Source organism: Uranotaenia lowii, chromosome 3 (genome assembly GCF_029784155.1).
Source record: "Uranotaenia lowii strain MFRU-FL chromosome 3, ASM2978415v1, whole genome shotgun sequence".
Classification (NCBI taxonomy): Eukaryota; Metazoa; Arthropoda; class Insecta; order Diptera; family Culicidae; genus Uranotaenia; species Uranotaenia lowii.
In genome coordinates, this window is record NC_073693.1 from 346,555,281 (window position 1) to 346,568,558 (window position 13,278).

Consider the following 13,278-nt stretch of genomic DNA (forward strand, 5'->3'; position numbering starts at 1 on the left):
TCCCCCCGCAACCCCTCCCCATCCTTTCACTCACTCAACTGATTGTTTTTTCACCAGATTTTAACGTTCCTTCAAATAGACTGATTTTTGAAAATTGGAAAATCACCCCCCCCCCCCCCCAAGAGCCAGCTCTAGGACCGCCCCTGTATAAAATCCATATGAAATACAGCACAAATCGAATAATTTTCAAGTTATTTCTATCAAATTTGGAGCACAAACAATGTACAGTTAGTTATTTTTTAAGAGCCGGCGAAGCTCATAGATAATCAATAAATCAAATCAAATCAATTAAAAAAAATCAGAGTTCAAATAAGTTTAGACATAGCGAGGTGATTTATTTTACTTATTGATCTCTCCCTTTTGAAAAAAAACCGAGAGGTCTGATACAAAATTTCTACAAATAAGATTAAACTTAAATCTATATAGGGTTAGTGTTCCTAAAATTGAAATTGTTCCAAACCGTGTCATTACGACCAATTGTGACGTTATTTCCCACTTATCCTTACAACAAAACATTTCCAAATGCAACAAAACATGTGAACTTTAATCTAACATACAGTTTTACACTTTATCTCAAAAGAGTTTCTATAAAGATACAAACAGTTGTTAGTATGTTTGAACTGATCAAAATTTTTAGCGTTTTATCAAAACACGCCCTTTCAAGATGAGAAGATAATTTTTGTCTATAATGTGCGTAAAAAATGTTATTACAAAATTACGAACTCTTTTTTTCATTTTGCTCCAATTTTTTTTTTTCATCAGAACCATAATGTGAAAAAACATTAAATTATTCATCATCTTTAACTCACGGACAGCCCTCAAGGCTTGGTGAGCGACGACCAGTGTTGTAATTGGAGTTAGAAATGAAAAATCAATTCAATATTTATTCCACTGAAGTTCAAACATTTGTAGGAGTTTATGAAACGGGATCCGGAAAAAGAGTCTGAAAATGTCATGATCCAAAGGTCCGGGTCAAATACGCCCCGGAAGCGCTAAAAAAATATACAGAATTTGCTGATACAAAGAATCAGCAATATTTACCAAAGTGTTAACAATTTTATTGACGTAGAATTACGTCTTACGGCAACACTATAGGGGAACAAATTGAAATTTGCGAAAGAATCTCAAATTACGTCATATGGTCAATAATGTTGCATAATCGGATTACGTCACACGGTCCGATTATGTTGCATGATCGGATTATGTCACATGGTCCGAACATGTTGTATGATCGGATTATGTCGCAAAGTCAGATCATGTTGTATGATCGGATTATGTTCCATAGTCAGATTATGTCACATGGTCGATTATGTTGCATGATCGGATTATGTCACATGGTACGATTATGTTGCATGGTCAGATTATGTTGCATGGTCTGATTATGGTACATGAACATGGTCGATTATTTTTCATGGTCAGATTATGTTGCATGATCGAATTATGTCACATGGTCGATTATGTTGCATAGTCGGATTATGCTACATGGTCTGATTATGTTGCATGGCCCGATAATGTCACATGGACTGATCATAATGCTTGCTTATATTATGTATCGTAATAAAATTATGTCACAGGGTAAAATTCTGTTATATGGTTGAAATTTGTCATAGTCAGATATTATCATTTTGACACTGTCATTTGTTGATCATATCGTATATACAGTGTCGGACAATAGAATAGGACCGCTCTTATGCAAAATATTCAAATCACCTTTAAACTGCCAATTCAAATATAATAATATGCGACACCTAGCGGCAAGCACTTATTGTAGTTTGCCAACTTTGTATACTGCATGTTTGTTGCAATCAAAGCAACCCGTTTGTTTTACTCAACCAGAAAGATGTCACAGGGTGAAAAAAGTCGCGTCATAAAATAAGACCAGCTCATCGGTTCGGCTGTTCCGGCTTTTTCAGCGCTCTAGATTTGAAGAAAAGGTGTTGTTTTCGGTGTTGTTTGTCCATTTTCGTGTCCTGGTACGTATTTCCCGTAAAATTAATCATGTAAATCATGAAAACAAACAAAAAATAAAGATTTCCTTCCTCCTACTCTGTTTTCAGCGAAAAAGCGATGGGTCGGGCACAGCACTGCACGGAGGTCCAGCTAGCGATCATCCGGAATCTGTACAAGGCTGGCAAAAGCCAACGCGAGATTGCCGACTACTTAGGAAGGTCGAAAACTTTCGTTTTTAACGCGCTTCACAGCACCGGCAAACGGAATCAAGCGGGCCTCGCAAAGGGACCCTTTCAAAGCGTCCAAGCAGATCAGAGACGAGCTGAACTTATCTGTGAGTTCCCGGACGGTTCAGCGACGGTTTGCAGAGAAGGGACTAGGAAGAAAAAGTCCCCGGAAGGTGCCGATGCTGACGCCGAAGCACTTGAAGGCGCGGCTGAAGTATGCGAAGGACCACTTCGATTGGGTCGGTTCGGAGAAGGAGAAACTATAAAGAAATGTGCTGTGGTCGGATGAGACCAAAGTGAACCTCATCGGGTCGGACGGAAAGAGTTGGGTCCATCGCCCACTCGGCTGTGCGTATATGCCCCAGTATACAAATAAAACATTCAAACATGAAGGAGGTAGCATCATGGTGTGGGGGTGCTTTTCTTGGTACGGGTGGGTCTCTTGTACTGGATCGACCGGATTATGGACCAGCATCTCTACGTCCAGATACTTCGGGAAGTAATGCTGCCACACGCCGAGTGGGAGATGCCCCTAAAGTGGCAGTTCCAGAAAGACAACGACCCCAAACATACCGCTAAAACGGTTAAAAAGTGGTTCCAGGATAATAAGGTAGACGTTATGGAGTGGCACAGCACAGTCCCCTGATCTCAATCCCATAGAGAACCTATGGGAAATAGTTAAACGTAAGGTTTACACCGAAAAATCAAAAAACAAGCAGCAGCTATGGGAGAGAATCCAGGCGGTGTGGTACGCTATCCCGGTGAGAACGTGCCAAAAGCTGGTGGAGTCGATGCCGAACCGGGTGCGAGAAGTGATGCGTAATAAGGGTTATACCACTAAATACTAACCCTGCAAATCGATCACGGTATGAATTTTCTTTTTTTTTAATTTTTTGACGTAGAATTACGTCTTACGCAACACTATAGGGGGGCAAATTGAAATTTGCGAACAGATCTCGCGTCACGAAAAACGCCTCTTTATCGGACATCCTATCTGAAAGATAATGACGTCATCACCAAGCCTGCTTTGATGGATTTTGTTTTCCCTGCCTAAGGAAGGTATAAAACAAAGCGCTCGCCCGTCGACTCGGTTTCAGTCTCAGCTTTCCCGTCGAGCTGAACTGAGTGTGCTGCTCTTCGATCGGCGTTTGGACCCCACCAGTGGTAATCCAACACCGATATCGAATAGCAGTTTTGTTCAACATCAAGTGTAGTGGCATGGATCAGCCAGAGTATGGTTACATCTTACAGAGTTGCTAGCGGACCGGGAAGGCTGGAATTTCGTTCTGTGCGCACTGGGTGCACGAAAAATGCATGGCACTGGATACGGACGGAACTGCTCGGGGTTCCCGTTTGCAAGCCGTGTTGCATGCGGATGTGCTCTGATGGCGGCTGGTCGCTGAATCGGCGCGGGGAGTGGGGAGTGGTTAGGAGATGCTGTTTAGCAGAGTGTATATTGGTAATACGTACTAGGTCATTCTTAAGCCTAGTCCGCACTCGGTAACTTGAGCGATTTCGGTTACTGAGACTTGTCTATTTTACATTTGGAACTTAACGAAGAGATGCATGTCTCAAGTGTTCTGACAAGTATGGGAGACTTTTAGCATCCTAAATGTAAACATAAACAAGTCTCATTGTCCGAAATCACAGTTCAAGTTGCCGAGTGTATGTGGACTAGGCTTACCTACTGGCTAGACTAGATTAGGCTACCTAGCTACAGCTACAGTGTATCGCTTGTTTCAAATTTGGCGTCACAGAAATTCATTGTAGTCGTCTAACCAGAGCGCTAACTAGTCAGTTAAATAAAAATATATAAAATCAAGACTTTGTGTTCTGAATCTCCTGTATGGTTAAGCTATGATTCAGAGGTACTATTGTACCTATATTTACCTTCCACTTAGTGTGTACATGTCCCTCTTTTGCCCGACTACATTTTTTCTCAATGTATGTCAGAATTTAACAAAGTAAGTTAAAAAAAGTCCTTGTTTCCAATATTATAATTAAAAAAAAGCTTCATTGATTAAAAATCCCTATGTGGATAGGCTAAAGGCCAACTTTGTCATTATAAAATCGTTTAATTGCCCTCATTATAGCATCCTGGTTAAAACATTTTCTGATCATTGTAAACTCAAATCTCCTGGATTTTGTAGTTGTGAATCAATAATGTATGATTCTTTTTAGCTCATATATGCCTGATTTTCGTTTGATAGAAAGCTTTCATGTACTCTTGCCTATCCTGTTATAAGTGTATCTAATTCTAAGAATTTAAACTAAATAACAATCTGTCATTTTTCACCCACTGTGATTATAAGCTTCAAGGCTTCAAAATCCCTACGTGGATCGGCTTTATGCCCTATATATTTATTTATTTTCTAATCCTTTTATGGTTTTCAGGTTTCTCAGGTATATGATGAAATCTGTAAAAAAAGGCCTGGCACAATTTTCCCGTTTGTTTGGATAACGTGCCGCTATCAAGCCTACCCATTTTCTGATATCTGATACTTCACCAAGAAACTGGGAAAACTCCGAGAATTTCAGCTCAAGACTGAGAAAAATTTAAATCTTGGCCATTTTATTCTCAATTAAGGTTTAAATGTGAGATTTTCGCTCGTGATGTGTTCAAAGCTAAAAAAACTCGATGCATTTTCATGAGGTTTTCTTAACGGTGCCAGTTCAGTCTGTCTCATGTATAAATTTTTATACGAGCTGCAGCTTAAATTACTAGAGCATTTATAGTCAAAGCATATCTTTAATGCTTCACAACATTTGAACTTTCCAAAAGTTTATTATTGATTTGAACAAAATTTAGACTTGGGCTCAATTTTTCTTTCAAATGAAATTTTTCCTTCTAAACACTTTTACATGTTACGAAAAAAAGGCTTAAAGACTTCCTGCAATTTTTTTAACCTTCTCAATTTTTAACACCTAATAAAAATTACGAAAAGATTACCTGTTGGAAGTGTCTCAATTCCATACCAGTGAAGATGTTTTGACGAACAATTGATAGAAATTCTATTATTTTTTTATAAGTCATGTTGTCATATTCAAAAGCCACTTCTACTAAAACTGGTAGAAACTATTTTTTTTTTTAAATCGCCACAAAAGCAATACAAACAATATGTACAATTGAGAAGAGTATATTTTCGTAATTCTACGTTTGCGGTCGTAGCAAAAATACAACCTCCTCAACTTTTTTACCATGAATTCTAAAGCGGTCCTATTTTATGTCGCGTTATTTTAGTCAGTAAGTATGCCTAAAACGCATTTTTAAATAAAGGACAATTGTTTTAACTACGGATGATTTTAATTTCTTCGAAGAATGGAATTTACAATTTGTAAATGGTTTGATGCACTTAAATGAAATTTTTTTTCTCAAAGTTTTGTCACTTTCTGTTTTGGATTGAGCTGTGGTCCTGTTCTATTGTCCGACACTGTATGTACACCATAAGTTCACTTATTCTATACATTCACAAGAAAGAATTCTACGTTTAGCGGTCGTAGCTAAATTACTACCTCCTCAACTTTTTTTGAGGGTTAAACCCCCTTATAATGGTCTGTCAAAAGTAAGCGAGGTATTTTACTCTACACTCAAAATGTGTTATTCTTAATCAAATTAAGATTATGAAGTAAGGTTATTCGATAGTAACAAATCTTGACCCAGAACTGATGAAAATTTAGAGGTTTAGAATTCAGCTACAGTTTTTGAAAATTTTCTTACTTATTGATTGGAATTCATCTCTCAATTCTTAAAAATAAGATTTTACTCATTTCAGAGATTCTGGTTCCTTGTAATTAAAATCGAAATTGTATTTGTGATTTCATGTTTAGGATTATGTATCAAGTTTAGAATTCTTGATTTTAATTACGGATCATCATTAAAATTTAAAATATAATGCTGTGTTTGAAATCATCGTTTAAATTTGGTTCCTTCAAAAGTTTATTCATGTTTTCAAAACTCAAACGCATTTTTTACATTTAGATAATATTTTTCCGAATATTAAAAAAACCTAGACATCATTCTGAGTTTTTTTTTTCATATTTAGATTCGAAGTTCCAAATAAACGAAGACAAAATCACAAATCATATTCGAAGTTCATGAACTTTATTGTAATGCTAAATTCAAATAAAACAATTCTTCAAGTTTTCATACATTCGATTTGAACCGTAAAATTTTAATCTTTTACTTTTACTTTAGAAATTGGATTTATTTTTAGAATTTTTTTTTATTAAGAATTTTATTTTTACTAAGCTGACCATATTACTCGGTTTTATCCGGACTTGCCAGGACGTTTAGTAAACAAAAATTGGGAAATTTTCGGCCTGGCCTGGTTGCAAAATTTTAGTTGAAAAATATCCTTATTTTGTCCGGAATCATTCATGTATTTTTTTTTTTTGGAAAATCAAACGAAAAATTTAAATCATATCATAATTATTTTAATTTTTGACGCCAAGAATTAAAATTTTTCAAGCTAGATTTATTAAAATAAACATAAACGTTTTTGTGGGAGCCTGAAATACAATTCAAAATCCGAATTTTGCCAAGTTTTAAATAAAAAAGCCCGGATACATGCGGGAGAACATCTTGCAATCTGAAGCTAAGTTCACCTTATTGTGTTGTAAATTTTATTATTTCAACAATCGATAAATGTAAATTTCCTATTTTGTTACTAAAGGATTCTTTATACAAATTCTTATCAACTTTTGAAAGATTTGAGGATGTATTTTTCAAAAGTTTCCATTTAACGTAAAAGAACTTTAAAATGAATAATCAAATAGTGTTTAAAAATAATGTTCTATTTTTTTTATTCATGCATTGTTTGAGCATAAATGTCATAGAAAAAAGAGATTACTTTTTTCAAATTTGGAACAAAACCAAGTTTATATTAAAACCTTAAATTATTAGAAATCTCAGAAATTTTGACACGTGTTTGCATGAAAGCAGAGTTTGGGCATTAGCACTCTTCCGATCTTAAGCACTAAAACTACGAATTTGGATATTGGTTCCACTTATTTCAGATGCTAAATGTTGGAACATTTTTAAATCTTTTATTTCATTTTTCGAATTTAAATGTTCAATAAAAAGAGTTTGAAAAGGTTTAAATCTTTATACGATCCTGGTAACTCTTAATTTTTGGTAACCCAATTTTTTTTCATCTATTACTTTGATGAAACAACAAATTTGATATTATTATAAATTTTATGCTGATATGAAATATTTTGCAATAAAGCAATTCCAGCCTTAATTATATTTTCTGTTTCTTGATTTTTTAAATGTTCGACTCCACAGAAAAAAAAGGATTTGACGAAATACACGAGGCCACAATTTACTTCTTTCTGAGGAGAGAAATAAAGTTAAATATGCATTTTTCTGACATAACTTGAAAAAATTTAAAAAAAAAAATATCAATTCGTGTTTAAGATCTGAGACTTTTTGGCCAGCAACTCCCGGATATTTTAAGCTCAGTCGTAGAAGACCCCTTTGACTAGGTCTCAGGGTCGGCCTACGGCTGGGTAATCGGAGGGGAACGCGGACAAAATTTACAAGACAAACTGTGGGTTTTTCGAAACAACAAAGCAATTAACAAAAAGTAAATTGGACGGCAGTAAACGAAATTTGTTAAAAACAGAAAACTATTTTAAACCTTTTCCTTTTAGATACTTTGGGTTTTATTTTTGTACGTTACTGTGTAGTGTGTGTAGGGTGTGGGTTGGGCTGTAGTTGACTGGATGCGGTACGTACCGATGCTGCGGTGCTACCTACGATGGTGAGCGCTCACTGTTGGTCGACTTCCGATCGGGATTTCCGGTTACCAATTCGTTCCCCAAAATGGCGGCGGGGATTGGTTAGGGAATCACACTCCTCGTGAGATTCCTTCGTGCTGTTGGATGGGTGCTTGTCTAGCGTTGACAAACAGGTGAGGGTTTAACGGCGTCTTCCTTCTTTGACTCGATCAGCGGACCACGGCAAGACCGTATTGATCGCGCTGAGAAGGGCTCTCCTTTAGAATTAGAGACCCGAGAAACTTGTCCCGAGTCCCGAGAGATGGGCCTCCTTTGCGATTATGGTTCCCTTTCTGGAACCAGAGGCCTAATGTCCTATTACGGTTAGACGTAGCCCGCTTCAAGCGAACTAGGCCGAATCGTGCGACGTTGACGAAAACGATGAACAGCAAACACAAGAACTTCACACAAAAATAGCGATTGTGGGTTCAAAACTTCACAAGACTCAACAACACGGAGCTTGGACAATCACGTCTTCATCGCACGAACGCCGGAAGAAATAGGAGGCTGAGTCAACGACTCTTCTTCTTGGGTTTCCGCTCCGCATTCTTCTTCCTTACCCCATCTAACTCGTTTGGGCGAGTTATTGCAGATTGCATGCAACCCACATGCAATGTCGACCTTGAAGACGATGTTGGTTGCAGCCTTGCTGCCGATGAAACCACACGCCCAACTTAAAACTAACAAATTATGTATTTTTGTTAAACCTAACTCCTATATAATAATTTTTATCCCTAATCCTATCTAAATTTTAAAAACAAGACGAAAAACAACAGTTTGACAAATATTTAAAATGAAACAAATTAAAAAAAAACATCTGAGGCATTTGGAACGACGGTTACAGATCTCAACCAATTTGCTGAATGAAATAAAACCTTTTTTTTTTTAATGTCCGAAATATTTACTCCAATTTTTTTTAAAACTGTAGAATTTAACTTTTTCCGGTCATTCATCGTCATCATCATCATCAAATTAAAAACCTTGATTGAATAAAGCATAATAAACAAATTCAAAATCAGTTAAAAACGAACACACACATTTAGGATCTCAGTGAAACTTCATCAGACTTCATGTTTCTTTGAAGAGATCTAATTTACTCAACTCTAAGGCATCTTTAAAGGATATAATGGCTAGCATCTTACAAATGCTAAAACCACCAGCCAAAAGGAAGAGTACTATATATGCCCTGACCAAGATTTGATCTCATGATCTCTGGCTTAGAAGACTTGAATGCTATCCTCTAGGCCACGGTCGGCGGCAAAATGAAGATTTGTTAGTTCATCAGTGATTAATTTCACTCAAAACTAATTCACATTTAAACTTATAAACTTCATATCATACTCTTCATAGTTTTTATAGAAAGAAATAATTCTGTCTTAAATGTAAAAGCTTATCGTTATCATCTTATTACTATGTTTTAATTTATGAGGAATTTTATCACCGTTAGATATTAAAAAAGAATAAAAAGTCAGAAAATTTTAAAGGATATTGAAAATGAGTGAGTAGAATTTTATTAGCAGCATTTTCTTCATATGAAATCAACTTCTTCCTCATGGAACAAATTTTCATTTTCATAATTTTGAAATGTTCTTACTAAAAATACATGACTTTTACCAATAAGCCCGATAAATTAAATCAACATTTTATGTTTATGTTAAATTTACCAAATTTTAATGTTTTTCACAAGTTTCCATGATGTTTTTATACTCTGAGTTTTAGTGTTCTGAAAACATAATCTTGGAAGCCTATAAATCTTAACTTTTTATAAGAAAGACTTAGTATCTTGCTTTGGTCCTTTCCAGGACCCAATATTTTAATAGCCGAACACAAAATATTCATAGCTAGAAATTTTAAACTATAACTGCGCTGGAAAAACTATAAACGTTTCACTAATTTTTATTGTTTTAAATCCTCTTTTCTTAATCGATCATGATTTTTCAATTAGTTTAATTCAATGAACAGTTCGAAAAATGATTCAAAGAAGCAAATTTTAAGCTTAATTTTAATGTGTTATGTTAGCTAAATTAGTATTTAAATTGTGCTTTCAATATTGACAACAAAACTTAGCATTCATTATTTTTTAATTTTTATCAGTTTCGTATCTGGTCATTCAAGAAATCACTCATTTCTGAACCAGTACTTTGCCAATGATGATCAATTAAATATGTTGTATTTTGAATTTATAAAGTTTCTGTTGTAAACTTCAATCAATCATATCCTTTTGTAGTCTTTTATTTTGATAACTGGAATAATTTAAAGATAATAAAGATTTTTATCTCTGCCTTTGATCCCTGGCATTCTTGAAATATTTTTTTTACTTATCAAATTAAATTCGATCATCATCTATGTGTTTCGAATAAATTCTCCAAAGTTTCTTATCGAAATTTCACATTACAAATCGTGATAAAATATTATTTTAAATTTCAAATGATACAGTGGAATTTTTAATCAAATCTTCAATAGAAAATAAAGAAAATTCGTTGTTATTTTTGAAGATCTAGATATTTATTCAAAACTTTAAGTCTCAATCAAATAAACACCTTCCTAATGAACTATCTTCGGTGCAATTCGCTATGAAAAAAGATGAATTGCTGAAATTGAATCGAAGGATGACAAATTTATTTGTATAATGTTGTTCAGAATTTTAATATTCTATCTTGAATCTTGAATCTTAAAAAGATTCAGTGAATAGATTTAGGCTATTTACCTTAAATATGAATCTATACACAGCTTTCTTCTAATAGCCAATCAAGATAAAACGAGCACTTTATGCATGTAAAAACAAACGCTGGATAAACAAATCATTACGCTAAATCGCTGCTGATTGAGCCTGCAGTAATTCAAAGAGCAAAGAACTGGTAATAGCATAGGGGGGTACTCATAACCACAACATTGAACAAGAGAAAGAGAGAAAAAGAAAGAGAAAAAAAAAACAAAAACAAAAGACCATTCGCGATCACTCGATCTTAACCGCTACGCTAAGCGAAGCGGTGACGAGACGAGATCGGCGAAGATCCGTCTGTTGTTTGTAAGAACCATCTCATATGCCTCACCGAACCACACAAATCTCCCCGATCTCGATCTCGGGCTGGCTTGACTTACTTGACTCGATTCGACGTCTTAGGTATGCAAAAGCCTCCAAAAACCCGACCGAGCAGCTCAGTTGGTGTTCGAAGTTCGAAGCAGCGATGAATTATTGCCGAGGCATGCGCACCACACGCACTTACCGCGATCTAGTTTATCGTCGGCTCTCGTACGACGCGACGATCGTCGGTGGAGTAAGAGTTTTTTTTTTCTTTCGGTTGAATTCGGGTTTCAGCAGATGTTTGTGTTGTTTCTTGACTCCAAACTCCCAAGAGCCAAAGGAATGCCGTGTCCTTCTCCTGACCCCGCTCAACTCGAAAGATATTTGAACTCTTCACTCACTCACTCGTCGATCGCGAGGTCGTTCAGTAGTCAGTAGTCCATCCCCATATATGAGACACATATTAAGGTACGAAGTTCACTGGATCACGTTCGGATTAGTGGAGCGCCTCGATCGCGGAGAAAGTCAGCTCGGTTCTTCCGTCAAGGCCTCCAGCACCGAAAAATTTGGTGTCGAACTAGTCAAACTTGATCTCGTGCGTTAGATCTCCGAACAGGGTTCAAAACAAGATCGAAACCTCAAGGGATGCTGGCTAAGGAAAGCCTACAACAGATATGCGCAATCGGTTGCTTGACGCTGACTTGATTCGATCGAAATCAATCACTAGTACCGTCGGTTATGATCACCACAAATGGCGACGACGACGACGACGATCACAACGGGCCCTGGAAACTGGTTGATACATTTCATAAATGTAAATTGATTATTACGATCAAAACACTATGCACTCAACACAGAGGAAGAGAGAGAAAATAGGGAGAGAGTCACTGGTCAGTAACGACCGCTACGCGATCAAATGCTTACGAGCTATGATCGTGTAAATTTCCGACACTCACTCGTGCGTCACACATTTTATCTCGTAGGGTTTCTGCTATGGAGACTTACTTTCGTAGCAAAGAAAGCTTCAATCAGGATAGGACGCGATCACTTCAAAGATCGATTGCACAAAACCACACAATCAACGAACACTCAATCAATCCACGCGGGAATCCTCCGAATAATCAAGCACCTGGTCTCTCCTGCAAAGCAGGTCAAAGACCGTCCGTAGCCACAGGATGCCTCCACCCAAAAAAAAACGGTAGAAGTAGCACGATCAACAGGAACAGCAACGCGGAAGGTGGTCCCAGCCCTTAAATCACTTCAAATCTAATTTCACCCAACACAAGTTCCCATCAATCTTAATGACTTTCAAATTATCAAGACGACGTCCGATTTCATTCAAGCACACCCAGCATCAAATGTGATTGGATGTTTATCCCCCGTCAAACCTCGACCAAACGATCTCACACGCCCGCCAAATTCGCTTGTCAATTGTCGGTTGTTGATGTTGACGACGCCTTTCCGATAAAAAAAATCCGACAGAAGTAACGATCGCGATCGCGACGCGTTTCGAGCTCCAACCACCGCAAGACTGAAGGAAGGTTCTGCCCGATCTGGTCCAGGTTCCGGGGAGCTGTTGTTTTCATTCATCGCAGCTGACTGCTGCTCTCCCCCCTTTTCAGTTTTGCTCTGTGTTGTTGTTTTGAAAAGTGCTCCAGCAGCCTTTTAATGTTTAATGCCACAGAATTACCGCACTTCGTGCGGTACAATTGCCAACCCTGGCTTTTGATGAGAGTTTGTTAGAAAGGTTTTCTCTCCACAATTTCAATCTCTCTCCTAGTTCTTCTCGCATTTCTCTTTATTCAACGTAGATCGTAGAACTTCGTCTATTTAAAAAAAAACTCTCCCCGCCGAAGTTTGAATGATGGGGTTGCGTTGCAGTCGATCAACCCATCCCCACAACCCATTCAAGTGTTCCGAGATATGCATCGTGCATCATGGGTAGGCAATTGATGGCATGCACTCGTTATGTCAAAAGGTCAGTTGCCAAGCCATGTTATGGTTGAATGGAACGCCCAGATCCTCACTGATATACTTTTTCGGATGGGAGGGAAAATGAAAACAAGCTATGAACTCCCTTCCAATAAATCTGAAATGGTGATCAGTTTAAGGTGTGAGGAGGAGGTTGACTCGCTTCAAGTACGATAAATTTAAAGCAATTATTATAACTTAAACTCAACGATCAATGTGAGATATGTTCCGATAACAATAAACTTGACACTTGAGAACTGATAATTAATTAATAGATGCATTGCATAAAGAAAAACTTGAACTTTATCTTGACTGAAACATGTG

The 13,278-nt window shown here is 36.9% G+C and overlaps 1 protein-coding gene across 1 annotated transcript in view; it reads right to left on the reverse strand.

Moving 5' to 3' along the window:
- The window catches only part of LOC129754407 (inositol-trisphosphate 3-kinase A-like), a 152,820-nt gene extending 140,324 nt beyond the window's left edge, over positions 1-12,496 (reverse strand). Inside the window, exon 1 of the mRNA XM_055750470.1 lies at positions 11,061-12,496. The gene's annotated coding sequence lies outside the window, so the exon portion shown is untranslated. The remainder of the gene's footprint in view (positions 1-11,060) is intronic.
- Between the last annotated feature and the right edge of the window lie 782 nt (positions 12,497-13,278).